At 43.5% G+C, this 14,794-nt stretch overlaps 1 long non-coding RNA gene across 1 annotated transcript in view; it reads right to left on the minus strand.

Annotated features, from left to right (window-relative positions):
- Positions 1 to 2,531: 2,531 nt before the first annotated feature.
- Positions 2,532 to 14,794, minus strand: part of LOC112546584 (uncharacterized) — a 392,852-nt gene continuing 380,589 nt past the window's right edge. The window contains exon 4 of the long non-coding RNA XR_012903931.1: positions 2,532 to 2,734. This is a non-coding gene — a long non-coding RNA (uncharacterized LOC112546584). The remainder of the gene's footprint in view (positions 2,735 to 14,794) is intronic.

The raw sequence follows: 14,794 nt of genomic DNA on the forward strand, positions 1-14,794 counted from the left end.
TGTTCATGGGAGGCAAAACAGAGAGTTCTTGCTTGGATTTCACCCCCAGCCCAGCATCAGCTCTTTCTCCCTAGTGAGACTCCCTGGTCAAAGGCAGCCATGGCTCAAAGGTCAGCAAATGCTGATCAGTTGAGAGGGAGGTGAGTAAGTCAGTGGAGCTCTGCGTACACACAGGGCCGAGCAGTTTCTCTTTGGGAGCCCACTCCATATCCCCAAAAAATCAGCGGAGAAGATCATGTGTTTCCAGTGTCATGTGGATGTGCCACCACACTGGGAAATAGCACAGAGAAAGCCTGCAAAGGGAAACATTCTTCTACGACTACTCTCTATTTCACTGCTTGAAGCTTTTTGTTTGTTTGTTTTTATAAATACATATCTACTGCCTAGGAAAAACTAAAACAGAAGTTGAATATTTCCATTCAATTATATTCCAAGGAGCACATCAATTATTTCATTAGCCTTGGAGACAGCATGTCACAGTGCAGCTGAACAAATCATTGATATTTTAAGCTGGTATTGGGTCAGACCCAGATTTCCTGAATCCCGGTCCAGTTTGCCAGTCACTGGTCTGTGCTTTCTAACTCCTGAGGCACAGCTTTTGTCTTAGGAAACCACCAAGAATTTCTAGGTTGGAATAAAATTGTGATCAATCAAACTCATGGTTCCCAGTTTGTGCCTAGTGACATGGGTATAAATGAATCAGGTCTATTATGAAGTGCCTATGGGCTAATCAAGCCCGGAGCCCCATTGTGCTAGGAGCTGTACAAAGTAAGAGAGCTTGCACTGTGAAGTAGCTGAGGCAGACACAAGCTTGAGAAGGGGCCACTGGATTGGAAAGAAAATGGAGCGAACAGAAGGGAGCGTGGGAACTAGGAAAGGTGTGTACTGAATCTATCACCACTGATACAGTTACATTTAGTGTTTATTCCCCCAACTTTATGCTTGTTGTTCCTTGCTGACTTTACACCATTTGTGACTCTCACACCATCCTCCTCAACAGCATCACCGCCGGCAAGGTTAGCTCTCTCTAGTATATGAACTTGCTAGTGGTTTCCACCCCTCCCCGGCAGACATACACACTTTGGAGGGGCACATTGTTGTAATTTGGCCCCCAAATACATGGATACCGCTGAATTTAATACAAATATACACTTAGCTTTGGACCCCTGAGGTTCTTTTCTCTTCAACTTTTCTGAGTTGACAGGTTTTGTTTGTTATTTGCGTGTTTTGTTGTTTTAATGGCTGTGCTTTCCACGGGCTGTTTATTTAGCATTCACTTTGATATCTGCAATTTCACCGTGTCACTGGAATTGCATTCACTCTGATAAAGCCAGGAATCATCTTCTCATATTTACTGCAATTCATTTTACTTGATGGATGTTAAAAGGACATAGGAGATAAACACTTGGAGGTAGGAGGGGAGGAGAATTGTGGGCCAAAATCCTCCCTGGCATGACTGCCATTAGGGGGTTACTGCTGATGGGTACTGAGAAGTGTTTATTTTTTAAAACTTTTGAGAGGCTGAAGCAACTGAATGTCCCCTGGGATGATCAAAATGGGCTAGAAAGGCAGGGCCAAGCGTCTTCCCCACAGCCTCAGGGAACGTACGCTGAGGGTACAAATTCTACTCTTACCGCCTCTACTAATGGCTGGTTTCACTGCTGTACTGCGGAGCAGCTATGACGGGCGCTGCCTGAAGGGATGTCAAGGACTAAACTACATACATGAGTTTCGACAGAGCCCGGCTCTGTGACTCCCATTCTCTGGGGCTCACTCAGGAACACACTGACCAGTGGGTTTCACAGGCCACCCGCTCCAGCGTCGCTCTTCTCCCCCTCACCGAGAGGTGACTCCCAGGCAGCGTTGCAACTGGACAACGGGGCAAACCCCAAACTTATCTCCACTGCCACTGGATGAGGGTGATGAACTGATGCACCTGGCTAGCCCACCTATTAACCCCAGTTCTGTCAGGGACACTGTGCTCTCCTAGAAGACAGGCGCTCAGCTTCCCAGCCTGCCATTGCTGCTTAACCAACTGTTGGGTAAGCCACTGGCCAGGCGCATGTCACGCTCTTCCCTAGAAGCTGGCCAGCGAGGTCGGAACACCTCCTTTGGCTTGAGTGGGACAACCCTTTCAGACCCGAGCGTGTGCCGGGCTGCTTTCCAGAGGCGCAGAGCCCCTGCAACGCCTTTCAAATTCATGCCACATACCATTAGGGGCCATTTGCTCCTAAGAACGATAAAAAGAGGAGCTGAGCCTGGCTCCCTGCTGACCCATCTCCATGTGGCTCACTTCAAGTCAGAGGGGCCCGGGCCCCCCAATCAGTAGGCACAAGGGGCAGAATGGTTGCAGGAAGCCCATGAAAACCACAGCCCTGTATTTGTACCTAATCTAGGTGCACGTGTGATGAGAAAACGAAAAGGATGAAATGGACGTGCATATATTACTGAGTCTCCAAGGCATCAGCAACTTACAATTACTGACACTTACACGGACAGTTGGTACACATTTGTGTCGAGTGATCCGTCAGTTATTCAACAAAACAATACTGTTACCATAGCAACTGCCAAATGACATGGTGTAGCATCATTTACCTTGGAGCCATGATGGTGTGGGGCAGGCTCGGATTTCTGTGCTGTGAAGGCGTCCAAGTGTCCTGACTGTATTGTGAAGCTTTGTTTTCCCACCTTCTTCTTTTGTCTCAGGGAACTAGTCTTCTCATAATGTTTCCATCTGCAAGAAAACAATTTTCTCATTATTTTAAGTCCCATAAATGGCTCTTCCTGGCATCAGAAAAGCCCTTGAAAAAGGTCAACATCAATACAATGCAAATAATGGAACTAGAGGTTAGCCCACAGCAAAATCTCAGATGCAACTAAATATTCTGAGCTCAGATTTGGATCTGAATTTCATAGCAGGCTCCGTAGTTCAATTATGGACTGAGCGAACCACCCAGGCCAGGATTTTGTCAGAATTGGAAAGGAGATACTGATCAAATTCTGCACCAGAATTTACATCTCACTCCCATCTCTAACAAGTCACCAAGACAGGCCCAAACCAGAACACCAGATCCAATTCAGTTCCCCTCTCTGAGTTTGAGAATTTCTAGTCTTTCCCAAACAGCTCCAGCTCAAGTCTGACCATCTTTTCATCCCGTGCTCGTCAGAACATTGCGTTTCTGGTCTAAGCCTGAGGCTTCGAGGTGCCCCGTTAACACCAGGGATTGTTATAAGCAGAAAGCACAGCGTACTCTTGTTCTATGAATCTGAACTCTGACTGCAGACTCGTGGCAGTAGGGGCTTTTTTCCAGAAGCAGGTTCTTTTTTTGTAATGCCACTGGGCTCCTCAGATTTGGATTAAAAAGGGGCTTCAGGGGATGCCCAATCACCACCACATTCTCCTGGGAGCACTGCCTTAGGATTCAGAAACCTGGGTTTCTGGTTCTTTCTCTGGATGAGCCCCATTCATAGCTTTTGATGTGAAAATGTGAATGTCAAAGGCAGGGCAAGTTGCCTTTGTAATGTGTTAACCAGTCCTTAGAGGGGTTTCTCTTCTTACAGGCAGAACCAGCCTTCAGCTAGGAGGCCTCCAGCCCCTCTCTGCCCGACCTCTTCCTCACTGCCTGCCCCTGCTTCTGGCTCCTTCCTAGCCTACATAGCCCTTGGCGCATTAAACGTACAGGTGTTGCCCGTTCTCAAGCCAGCATCAGGCCATTTCATCAGCCCCAGTCTGTTCCCCTTTGGAGCCTGCAGGGCAGGGGCTAATTAGGTGCTCTTGCACCAGCACCCTGCTCCCCTTCCAAGCCTTTGCCTGGCTACGTAGACTGTAAACTCTTTGGGGCAAGGACAGCAACATCCCTATTGGGGGTCCAAGCCTGAGCGAGGGTCTCTAGCCATTACTGAAATACAGATAGTAATAAGGCAAAGGATTCAGTCGTGGGTGGCTGCACACTGCCTTGGGGCACCCAGAGATCCTCAACAGCGTACAGTTCAAACAGGCAGACAATCATTCCCATCTCTCAAGCGCTAAATCAAAGATTATGCCTTTTCTCTTCCTCCATAGGCCTTTCTTCATCAAGGACACTCCACTGAGTTCACGAGAGCTATCTCTTTGAGGTTGAACTGCTAGGTATTTTAAATGTAGGTGCTCCCTCAATTTATTATAACCTCTTTAGCTTGGGGGAGGGCAGGCATTGTCTCGTAAGTGAATGTGGACAAAAGCGAAGCACCCATTTGTAAGTAGCTCACGGAAATGTTACTGCAACCCTATTCATATGACTAGCAATTAAAATAAATTGCATTTGTGTTCTAGTGTTTCTTTTTTCACCCTAAAACAGGGGCCTTTCAGCTTGAAGAGTAAATGTGGATAATTTTATTACCCTTATGCCTAATTCTTTTGGAAGGCGCGAGTATAAAGGAAAGCAAGCGAGAGAAAGACAGCATGTTGTCTTTTCTCCATTTCTCAGAAAGGAAACGAACACATCCACACCCAATTTCACGATTTCCATTCCACTGATGAACGTCTCAGAGGCAACACATCTCGATAATAAGGGCAAAATTCTGTTCCTCAGTCCTTCTTGAAGATGTTGGGTCAAATGTAGGTGTTAGGTCAAATGATGTGATCTAATCAGTACTGTAAAGCATATGATGGTAAATGAATATAAGTCTATGGGAACCAAATTCTGCAATGACTTCACGCTAAAATCAGCGTGGTTGCACCAGTTAGAAATGAAGTAGAATTTGAGCCTGGCTAACATACCCAAAGGGACAGCAACAAGCACAAGAAGATATAAAATTAAAGATCCAAGCTGTTTAATTTATACCATCCTTCCCTCAGCTGCTTTTCCTGCTACATCCATGTCTCCTGGCTTCTTGACATTTAAGTGGCACCCACTAAAATGCTATGAGACTCGTATATATCTCCTGATGCATCACCACTGGCTTGTCTGATCTGTGGCTGCACATCCAGACCTGCAATCCGTCACTATGGTTATTAATCAATCTTAGCAGTTATAAAACAAAATAAATTATCCCTTAACTACCAAAAGCTATATAATGAGAACAGATTGCAGGTTTCTTAGTAAACCGAGCTAGCCTTGACTTCCACTACCAGCCTTTAACGCACTGAATGCAGAGTACAGCGTTAGAACCAGCAGTGCTTCCTCTGTACATCCGTATTGGGCAAACCGACAGAAGTATTCCATTCTGAAAGTGCAGGAGATGGGAAAAGCCTTGATTGCTCATAGGTCCATCTATGGCCTGGTGCCTGTTAAATACTGGTTCAGATTACTGAATGTGGAAACATGACATCTCTCAGTGGGCATAACAGAGCCCTATGAGTTTTAAAAGGCATCATATATACTGAAACTCATTAGTCTGCCATGGAAATGCACAAGGACACTGGAAAATTTCCATCGAATATCTGTTGAAATATGTCACATTACATTCAGATCAAGCTGTGATATGTAACACCTTCTAACTAATTTTGGGCTCTGGGAGCATATCTTGAGGAATGCAATTTTTATAGTTAAGAAAATTATTGTCATTCTAATTAAAAACCACTTGGCAGAGAGTAGATTTTTTTCTTTCACGTTGAGTTTATTTTTTTTAAAGAAGGATATTCCATTTCATGTGAAGGATTAAACTAAAACCATTTCAGAGCAATAAAACATTGCATCTATTAGCGTCCAAGAAATGTCAGCTGCAAGACTCGCTTCATTACTAATATATGCAATAAGCTTAGCTTATGGACAGTGCACCTATTAATTTCCTTGTCTAGGGTTAGATCCCCAGGAATACGTCTAGGGCAGTGTGAAAGAGAACCAAAGATGACACAGTGAGGGATAAAGCCATGGTGTGGCAGATGAACATGCTCTGTTTTCAATCCACACAAGGTCTGTCTCTAAGCAGCACCTCCATCAGGGAACATCTGCCAGCTATTTTGCTATCATTATTGTAATAATATGATGACATTATGATGAGAACACTGGTCTTGCGTTACATTTCAATGCATTGCAGGTGGTGAAGTGCTTTGAGATCAACTGATGAGAAGTTCTACATAAGAAATCAATATGGTTATTATTACTAGAATCCAAGGTGACTATTCTTGGATAGTCAAAACTGCTCACTCCAAGATTCCAACATTAATGAGTTAATTGAAAAAAGTCATAAGAGTGTCTTTAAAAACCCTATGATTTATCTTTAATGGTATACTTCTCATTTGCCTCCGGGTGTTTGAATACTCTGGCTGCGCTTGGTTCATTTTTTCAAACATTGCTCTGTGACGACAGGGCCTAGAAGTTTACTTTGTCTCTGAATGCCAGCTGAGGTTCTCAACGAACTTGCATGACACTGGGAAGTAGGGCTCCAAGAAAAACACCCAATATCCTGACACTTGTGATCACACCAGGAGAGGCAAACCTCAAATGGGATTTCCAGAGGTGATCTGTGCAGGGGGAGATAGGAATAGAAACAATTCCCAGCCATTTCAACATACACAGACCCCCTGGCCACTACTGCAGCCATGGCTAAAATGATAGGACAAGTGACCAAGCTGCTTAGTGACTATTCAAGACAAAGATGATGGCAGATGCTGAGCAAATGGAGGAAACGTTATGGCTGAGATTTTTCATAACACTTGCCATGGATGGGCCAATGGGAGCAGAGCTAGGTTAGCACTGAACATTCTGTCAGATCACCCCCTACAGTTATACTGAAGGCCAGATATAACCCGTAGAACAGCTGTGGGACAACTGCTTTCTTTGGCAAACAGAGCAAAGGGATCCACTGGCCTAATTTCAAAGGACCTGAGCCACGCTCCCCATGACTTCAAGGGCATTATGGATGCTCACCGTGTCTCCAGAGCAGATCATGAGTGTCCAAGTATTCATTCCTGGGGACATTCTTTCTCCCATGGCCAGTGCTTCCCTGACTCTTAGAGTCAAAGTTCAGGCAAATGTCACAGTAAACCAAATGTGCTGACATTTCTCTGTTTGCCCTTTTTAAACACAGTATTTTAATCCACAGTGACCTTCCCAACCCAGCACCACATTTTGTATCTTCCTCCCAGTTGTAGCTTCCCCTGCTGGAATCTGGACCCTTGATTGGTAGACCGAGAACTTGAATATCCACTTTAGGGGACTTCTGTCTTGCTGGTTTGCCAACAGGAGGCCCATGGTTAAGCAAAGTTTAGCAAGGATGAAATATTTCAGAATCTCTTATTGAGCAGAAGAATATCATCTCTGGAAAATCATGGGAGACAGGAGAGATTCCAGAGGACTGGAAAAGGGCAAATATAGTGCCCATTTATAAAAAGGGAAATAAGAATAACCCAGGAAACTATAGTTTAACTTCTGTGCCAGGGAAGATAATGGAGCAAGTAATTAAGGAAATCATCTGCAAACACTTGGAAGGTGGTAAGGTATTAGGGAACAGCCAGCACGGATTTGTAAAGAACAAATCATGTCAAACAAATCTGATAGCTTTCTTTGATAGGATAACGAGTCTTGTGGATGAGGGAGAAGTGGTGGATGTGGTATACCTAGACTTTAGTAAGGCATTTGATATGGTCTCGCATGATATTCTTATCAATAAACTAGGTAAATACAACTTAGATGGAGCTACTATAAGGTGGGTGCATAACTGGCTGGATAACCGTACTCAGAGAGTAGTTATTAATGGTTCTCAGTCCTGCTGGAAACCTATAACAAGTGGGATTCCACAGGGGTCTGTTTTGCGACCGGCTCTGTTCAATACCTTCATCAACAATTTAGATATTGGCATAGAAAGTACGCTTATTAAGTTTGCAGATGATACCAAGCGGGGAGGGGTTGCAACTGCTTTGGAGGATAGGGTCATAATTCAAAATGATCTGTACAAATGGGAGAAAAGGTCTGAGGTAAACAGGATGAAGTTTAATAAAGAGAAATGCAAAGTGCTCCACTTAGGAAGGAACAATCAGTTTCACACATACAGGGAAGGAGTATGGCAGAAAGGGATCTAGGGGTTATAGTGGACCACAAGCTAAATATGAGTCAACAGTGTGATGCTGTTGCAAAATAATTGAACATGATTCTGGGATGCATTAACAGGTGTGTTGTGAGCAAGAAACGAGAAGTCATTCTTCCATTCTACTCTGCGCTGGTTAGGCCTCAGTTGGAGTATTGTGTCCAGTTATGGGCACCACATTTCAAGAAAGATGTGGAGAAATTGGAGATGGTCCAGAGAAGAGCAACAAGAATGATTAAAGGTCTAGAGAACATGACCTATGAAGGAAGGCTGAAAGAACTGGGTTTAGTTTAGAAAAGAGAAGATTGAGGGGGGACATGATAGCGGTTTTCAGGTATCTAAAAGAGTGTCATAAGGAGGAGGGAGAAAACGTGTTCATCTTGGCTTCTGAGGATAGAACAAGAAGCAATCGGCTTAAACTGCAGCAAGGGAGGTTTAGGTTGGACATTAGGAAAAAGTTCCTACCTGTCAGGGTGGTCAAACACTGGAAGAAATTGCCCAGGGAGGTTGTGGAATCCCCATCTCTGGAGACATTTAAGAGTAGGTTAGATAAATGTCTATCAGGGACGATCTAGATGGTGCTGGGTCCTGCAATGAGGGCAGGGGACTGGACTCGATGACCTCTCGAGGTCCCTTCCAGTCCTACTATTCTATGAGTAAGGGATAGCTGTGGTCTTGTGAAGCCATTTGGGCTAACACACTCCCATGTGACCTGGGGAGTTGATATGGTCTTTAAAGACATTTTTCATTAACTAACTGAGGATATGTTTTTCAGAATTCCGTGTACAGTGTGTTCTGCGTTATAAACAGTTATTTCTGCCAGAAAAAGCCAAGAGCTTTTCTTTCATTTATGAATCAGGACCAGGAACTGAATGATAAATGAATTATGTTAGCGTCACCTAACCCTAAACAGTAATCACATTTTTTATTGCTACCGCTGTCTTTTATATGATTCTACTTAGCACAGACTTGAGAGTTGGTGATTTCCCCCCATCCCTGCTGATTTAAAACAACAAAGAAAGGTCAGTGTAGAAATGTTAGTAAAAATCTTCATGTCCAGTCTGCTTCAGGGCATAATTGTAACAGGGGTTCTCACACTGGTTATAGCAGAAAGATTACATTTTCCTGATGAAAAGCTCTGACTGCTTTCACATCCTGCTTGGAATATTGTCATTGGTCACAGCCCCGGATTGCACGAATGGTGTTGCTAGTTGGGTATTGTGATTGGCAACAGCTTGTACAAGTTAATTCAAAGGATGATGAAAAATGCCCATAATGCATCTGGCTAACCATCTAGTAGTACTCCTTGGGGTAAATCTATTCCGATTCTAGCAATTAGCTTGTTCCACAAAGAACAAAGATCAGTATTCACTGTAATATTTCTTAATGGCTACTGAAACTGCTCTTTTAAGGGTTTGGTACTTCTTAAAATTCCTTACAATGCTATTGCCTTTATTATTAGGCTCCAGTAGTAAGCCTGTCTCCTTTGACTTCACTCTTAGTCTGCCTTTCTGGGCACTGCAGTAATCTCATAGTCTCCTTCAGAGGACCATTCATATTGGGATGCATTCCTCCTCTGCCATCCACTCTTTCGCCTTGTGTTCTAACGGGACTGCAATAGCTAAGCCTCTCCTCTCACACAGGAATGGTAGGAATGGCAGGGGTGTGGGGAAGGGCAAAGAAAGTGATTAAGAGCATGGATGAGATTGCCTTCCGAGGAGAGATGTGAAGAGACAAGGGTCCAAGAAGGAGAATTACAGAAATATGGTGGTGGAAGGAACCTTGGAGTCACAGCTTCCTGTAGTGAGGCAGGACTAAGAAAACCTAGGCTGTCCCTGGGTAGGTGTTTCTCTAATTCCGTTCTCTTATACACTTCCAGTGATGGGGATTCCACAGCCTATAGACGACCTATAGGCAGGATAGACAAACACCTATCAGGAACAGCTTACATGGTCCTTCCTCAGGGTAGATGGACTGGGTGACCTCTTCAGGCCCCTTCAAAGCCTACATTTCTTTTGCTACATCTGCTCTGAGGTAGGCACGTGATTCCTGTGCTGGAGTAGACATATTCATTCCAGCTCTCAGTGGTTAGATGTTGATAGGTGTTTGGCTGTGTGTGGGGGTTCCCTCTGTATGCTGCTCCAGCCCTACGCCGCAAGCTGGCATGACAGACCTCAAGTGAAGGATCCAATCACCACAAGATACGTTAAGGGATGAAGGCACCCAGCAAAGGTCATGGTTGGAGAAATACGGTACTAGTATCCTGCTCCACTAATACGTATATGCTTGTAACAATGGACCAGGTCAGTGAATGGTGGAAGCTTGAAAACTCCCAGGTTGAAAGTGAAGCACATCTGTAAGTGCTTTCCTGAACAGGTGAGCATTGAAGGACACATTCAGTCTGTCCCCAAGGAGGAGCCTCAAAAGCCAGGATTCATGTCCATGCATATTCACAACACCCAGGAATGTGAGTGAAATCATGGACGTATGGGAATCTTGGCACGGATGCCCCAGGACTCAGAGTTTCCCCCCTTCACTTACAGACAGCACATACTCTTCTAAACAACAATAGCACCCTGCATTAACTGATGACCCCCACTGGCCGTTTGGCTCCGGTTTCCATTGGCAGCTTTGCTTTTCTCTACATTTGACCAGGCTTTTCTAAGGCTGTTGGCTTATGGCCAGTGACTTGGAGGATTGTTGTGAGGGGAGGTGTCATCCCAGAACTAGTGCGTGGTTCAGTCCCTCGGGGGGATGAGTCATTCCTGTGTTAGGCCGCAGCCAGTCCACACTCCAGGAGCTGGTCTGGCTGTTCTCAGGGTGGGTGTCATAGAACCATCAGGCTGGAAGGGTCACCAAGGACCCTGCTCCTCCATGGCTCGAAACTCTCCTCTGCTTGATAGTGGTGACAAACTCCACAGGCTTCAGCATGCTCCTACTTCCGTCTTGCCCCCAGTTCTTTTCTGACTCCACCCTTGTCCCCAGCCTTTGTCTTGCCTTGTTCCAGCCCTGCTCTGGCCACTAGGCCCGACTGCCTCCTCTCCAGCTGCGAGGCCTAAGATGCTTCGCCTCTGTTACTGACAAGTATATGTGAAATCCATCACTCCATTCAGTGGGCTTCATATCTGGATTATTGTTTTGTTCCTCTTCTGGAAGCTTGTGGGTTACACGTGCAGTGTAAAGTTCTGCGAGCTAATGGTGATGTTCCAGCCACTTGTATCTAATCTTAGCCTCATTTCTGTCACATACCACAATTATTATTTTCAAGTCAACAAAGTCATGGAATAAAATGAATGAAAAGCATAGGGCTGATGACTTTAAATAACCCTCCTTCCGAAATACTCACGGTTAGCCCTTAGGCCTATGCCCTGTTGTGAGCTTCCCTACAGAAACCCCCGTTAGGAGCCATTAACTCAGCCATATGTGCCAAATTACTTTTACGAGAGCCAGAGAAATTCTCTTCACCCCCTTTCTCTCCCAAGTATAAGGTAGCTATTTAGCAAGGCTAGAACTCTACTTGTTGCACGTGATCGGAAGACAAGATGGTAATATTGTTGTTACAATTCTGGTCACATCGAGTAACAATGTAATATATATACTAGTTCCTTGGTGTGTCAAGTCATGTTGTTGGATTGATGATAGTTATTTTAACGGTTAATTAGGCACTTGCTGCTACACATTTTTTTCTTCTTACCCCTAGAAAGCCACAAAAAAGCTACAGAGCTAAAGCTTAACTCTGTCCTCTTATACTTATGCCCTAAAATATGGGCTTTCTATAATGTTGCATTAATTTTCAATTAAATCAATATATCAACTTACAATTTCTGCATCCTTACATACAGTAAAATACAGAACTCTCTCAATATAAATTTGAGGCTTGGCTGGAATTTAAGTCTCAGTTCCTCTAACATACAATAGTGCTGTAGTATCAGCAGAAAAATAGCAAAATTATATGCAAAAATGAGCATATCAAATGAAATATGATATAAAAATGAACACGAGCCATTTGCTTTTTAAGCCATAGATCGAACACAGAGACTTAACTCCAAGCTCTACTGTGTAAACATGAGAAAGCTTTCACTGTTTCAGTAACTTTGAAGATATGAACAATTTCCTTTGTCCATGGATTGCTCTTTGCATCTAAATAAGATCTACAAAATAAGGCAAATTTGGACAATAGCTATTAATGAATTCAGCTTCCGTTGCATTGTTCCTTCATAAAAATCCTGATTAAAATAAGGTTTATTTTGTTTGTTTTTTCTTTAAACACACATAGAACCCAACTTTCCAAATAATTTACTTTTGGGCAGAGACCAAGCATGGAAAATATGGCCTCCCCTCAATAAAGAATCTGATGATAACTAAAATGGGGCATTTGCAATGGAAGTAGTGTTTTAATCTTAATTATTAGATGGGTTGCTAAAGTATTTATCAAAATGATTGCTTACATAATAAATATTTATTTATTTTTTAGTTCAAAGGGGGGATCAGAACTCTAAAGAGCGAGTCTCTCTCTATACATTTTAGAGATTTGTGCATCTCTCTGTGAGTTCGTCTATCTGTGTGTGTGAGTCCGTTCAATAACTCCACATAAACAGTAAGAGCTAGGGCCATCAAATTCAGTATGCAGCTTCCTCTTACCCAAACTTAAAGCAAGGGCAGGGTTTGGTTGTGCCAGGAAAACAGGAAATGCTGGGAATGGGACTGTTTTTCAGAACATGGAAAGGGAGGGGGTGGAGAAAGGAGGGATGCAGCACTCACAGACACCACCAGAGGCAGCAAGCTATATTGAAGAGTGACTGCTGGGGGCAGCCTCACCAGTAGGAGACTGGGCAGTTGGGATGACGCTCTTCAACAGAGTGGGTGTCCTACCCCAAAACAGTGCCCCAGAGCATGCCCCCTCCTCAACCCTGCCCCCCAGGACAGCCTGCAGGCCATTCATCTTATTTTCCAAAACCCCAAATTGAACTAAGTTAAGCACATGAGCAACTCCAGGTAAATCTTCTAGTAATATCCATATTTGAGTCTTTCCATGAACAGCCAGGTGAGTAAAAATCAATTATCTAAAAAACCAAAACATTTTTATTTAATTTTTTTTCTTTTTAAAAAACAAAATTGCTTGCAATTAAATTTGAATTTCACAACTGATGGCTTAAACTTGCTGTAATCAATGCAAAAAAAGAAAAACACAGTAATATGCTGAACTAATGAGCTGTCATCATAAACCTTAACTTACGAGCTTAAGGCTGCTTTTTCATGAATAGAATCAGGAGGGATATTATCTTTAACTTCGGTGATCAAGTTGTATACATATGGCACAATATGAAATATCCAGTGCTTTTTAGTCTGTATAATGGAATGAATGCTTGTATTCACGGCCCCCGCCCTCCACAAGTGTCAGTACTTTCAGCTTTGGTGGTACACAAAAAAGTTTGCCTTAATTACTGTTGGTTTCAGTTGAACAGAAATACTTTCACTCTCTCAGTCTATTCATCAGAGGCATCTAGCTTGCTTCCTTTACAGCTGTCGACAATTGGACAGTGGAAAAAATCGAGTCGTTTTAGTGACTCAACAAAAAAACAGTTTCAAAATGCCGTTTTGTGTATTTGTAATTGAATTCCAGTTTCCATTCAAAAGCATCAAACGTGAAAATGTTACCTAATAAGAAATACATCATTTGCCATTTTGTAGAGTAACGAATAAAATGTGGAAAGGAAGAATCAGAGGGCCTCTATTCTAAGCTATGTCATTGTTCCAATGATATGTGTTTAGAGCATAGACTCCTGGAAAGTCAAGCAAGGAGGATCCACTGTTATCATTTAGTCTGACATCCTGTAGAGCTAAGGCCTTAGGACTTCTCTGGATTAGCAGATCTTTGAGAAGAACATCACACCCTGATGTAAAAACAGCCAGGGATGGTGAATACACCATAGCCATAGTGATAGCATGTTTTTCTGGTTAGCGAAAAGGAGTCCTAAGTCTTGTGTCAAGAGTACGCTTAGCTGTAAAGAGTCAACTCCACTTGCTTTAATGGTGGTACGTGCCAGCCCATGAAAACGAACCTTTCTCTGGGGAAATAATTGAAGAGTATAAGTGAAGAGCATAATTAAAAGCAATTACTCAAATCCAGGTTTTCTGTGTTCCAATTTCAATCATGGCAGAAACTGGCCATTTCAGTTAGTCCAATCCTGTGACCGACAAAGGACCATGTGGTGCATCAGAGCCTGGGAGGTTATAACGCAGCTCAACATTAAACAGCAAAAGTTGAGAAAATGGCCACTGACTTAACTAGGAATATAGTTAGGCCAATGAGGAATGCTTCTGATGCTTGTGAAAATCCTCTCACCTTTGCCTCCACAGAGATAAGGGATGTTTGTTGGCAAGAGTTCTCTTGCCATACCCTCCTTTTCCCCTCCTGCCCCCCAAAAATGATAGAAGGAGGAAAGGATTCTGTCATTTAGAAATATAGTCCATTGGGCTATGACAGGGTGAGGTGGTGCACATGTACATATGTTTTGGCGCACATAAAAATTTATTCCACACAAAGATGGAAGAAATTAGAGGGGACTCTGGAAGTAACATTAGAGCTATTGGCTGACTAGCAGGGCAATGGGAATGCTTTATGGGTGGGATTTTCAAAAGCACCGACGCACAGTAGACACCTAATTCTGGTACTTTTGAAAATCCTGGCCTATATCACACAACCTGCCTCCTCAGACTAGATTGGTTCTGATAGTTCAGCAGGTGTCAGCAAACCCTGCCGGCGTGGCTTCCCTTGACTAGTGAG

This window comes from Pelodiscus sinensis, chromosome 5, assembly GCF_049634645.1.
Source record: "Pelodiscus sinensis isolate JC-2024 chromosome 5, ASM4963464v1, whole genome shotgun sequence".
In the NCBI taxonomy this organism is placed as follows: Eukaryota; Metazoa; Chordata; order Testudines; family Trionychidae; genus Pelodiscus; species Pelodiscus sinensis.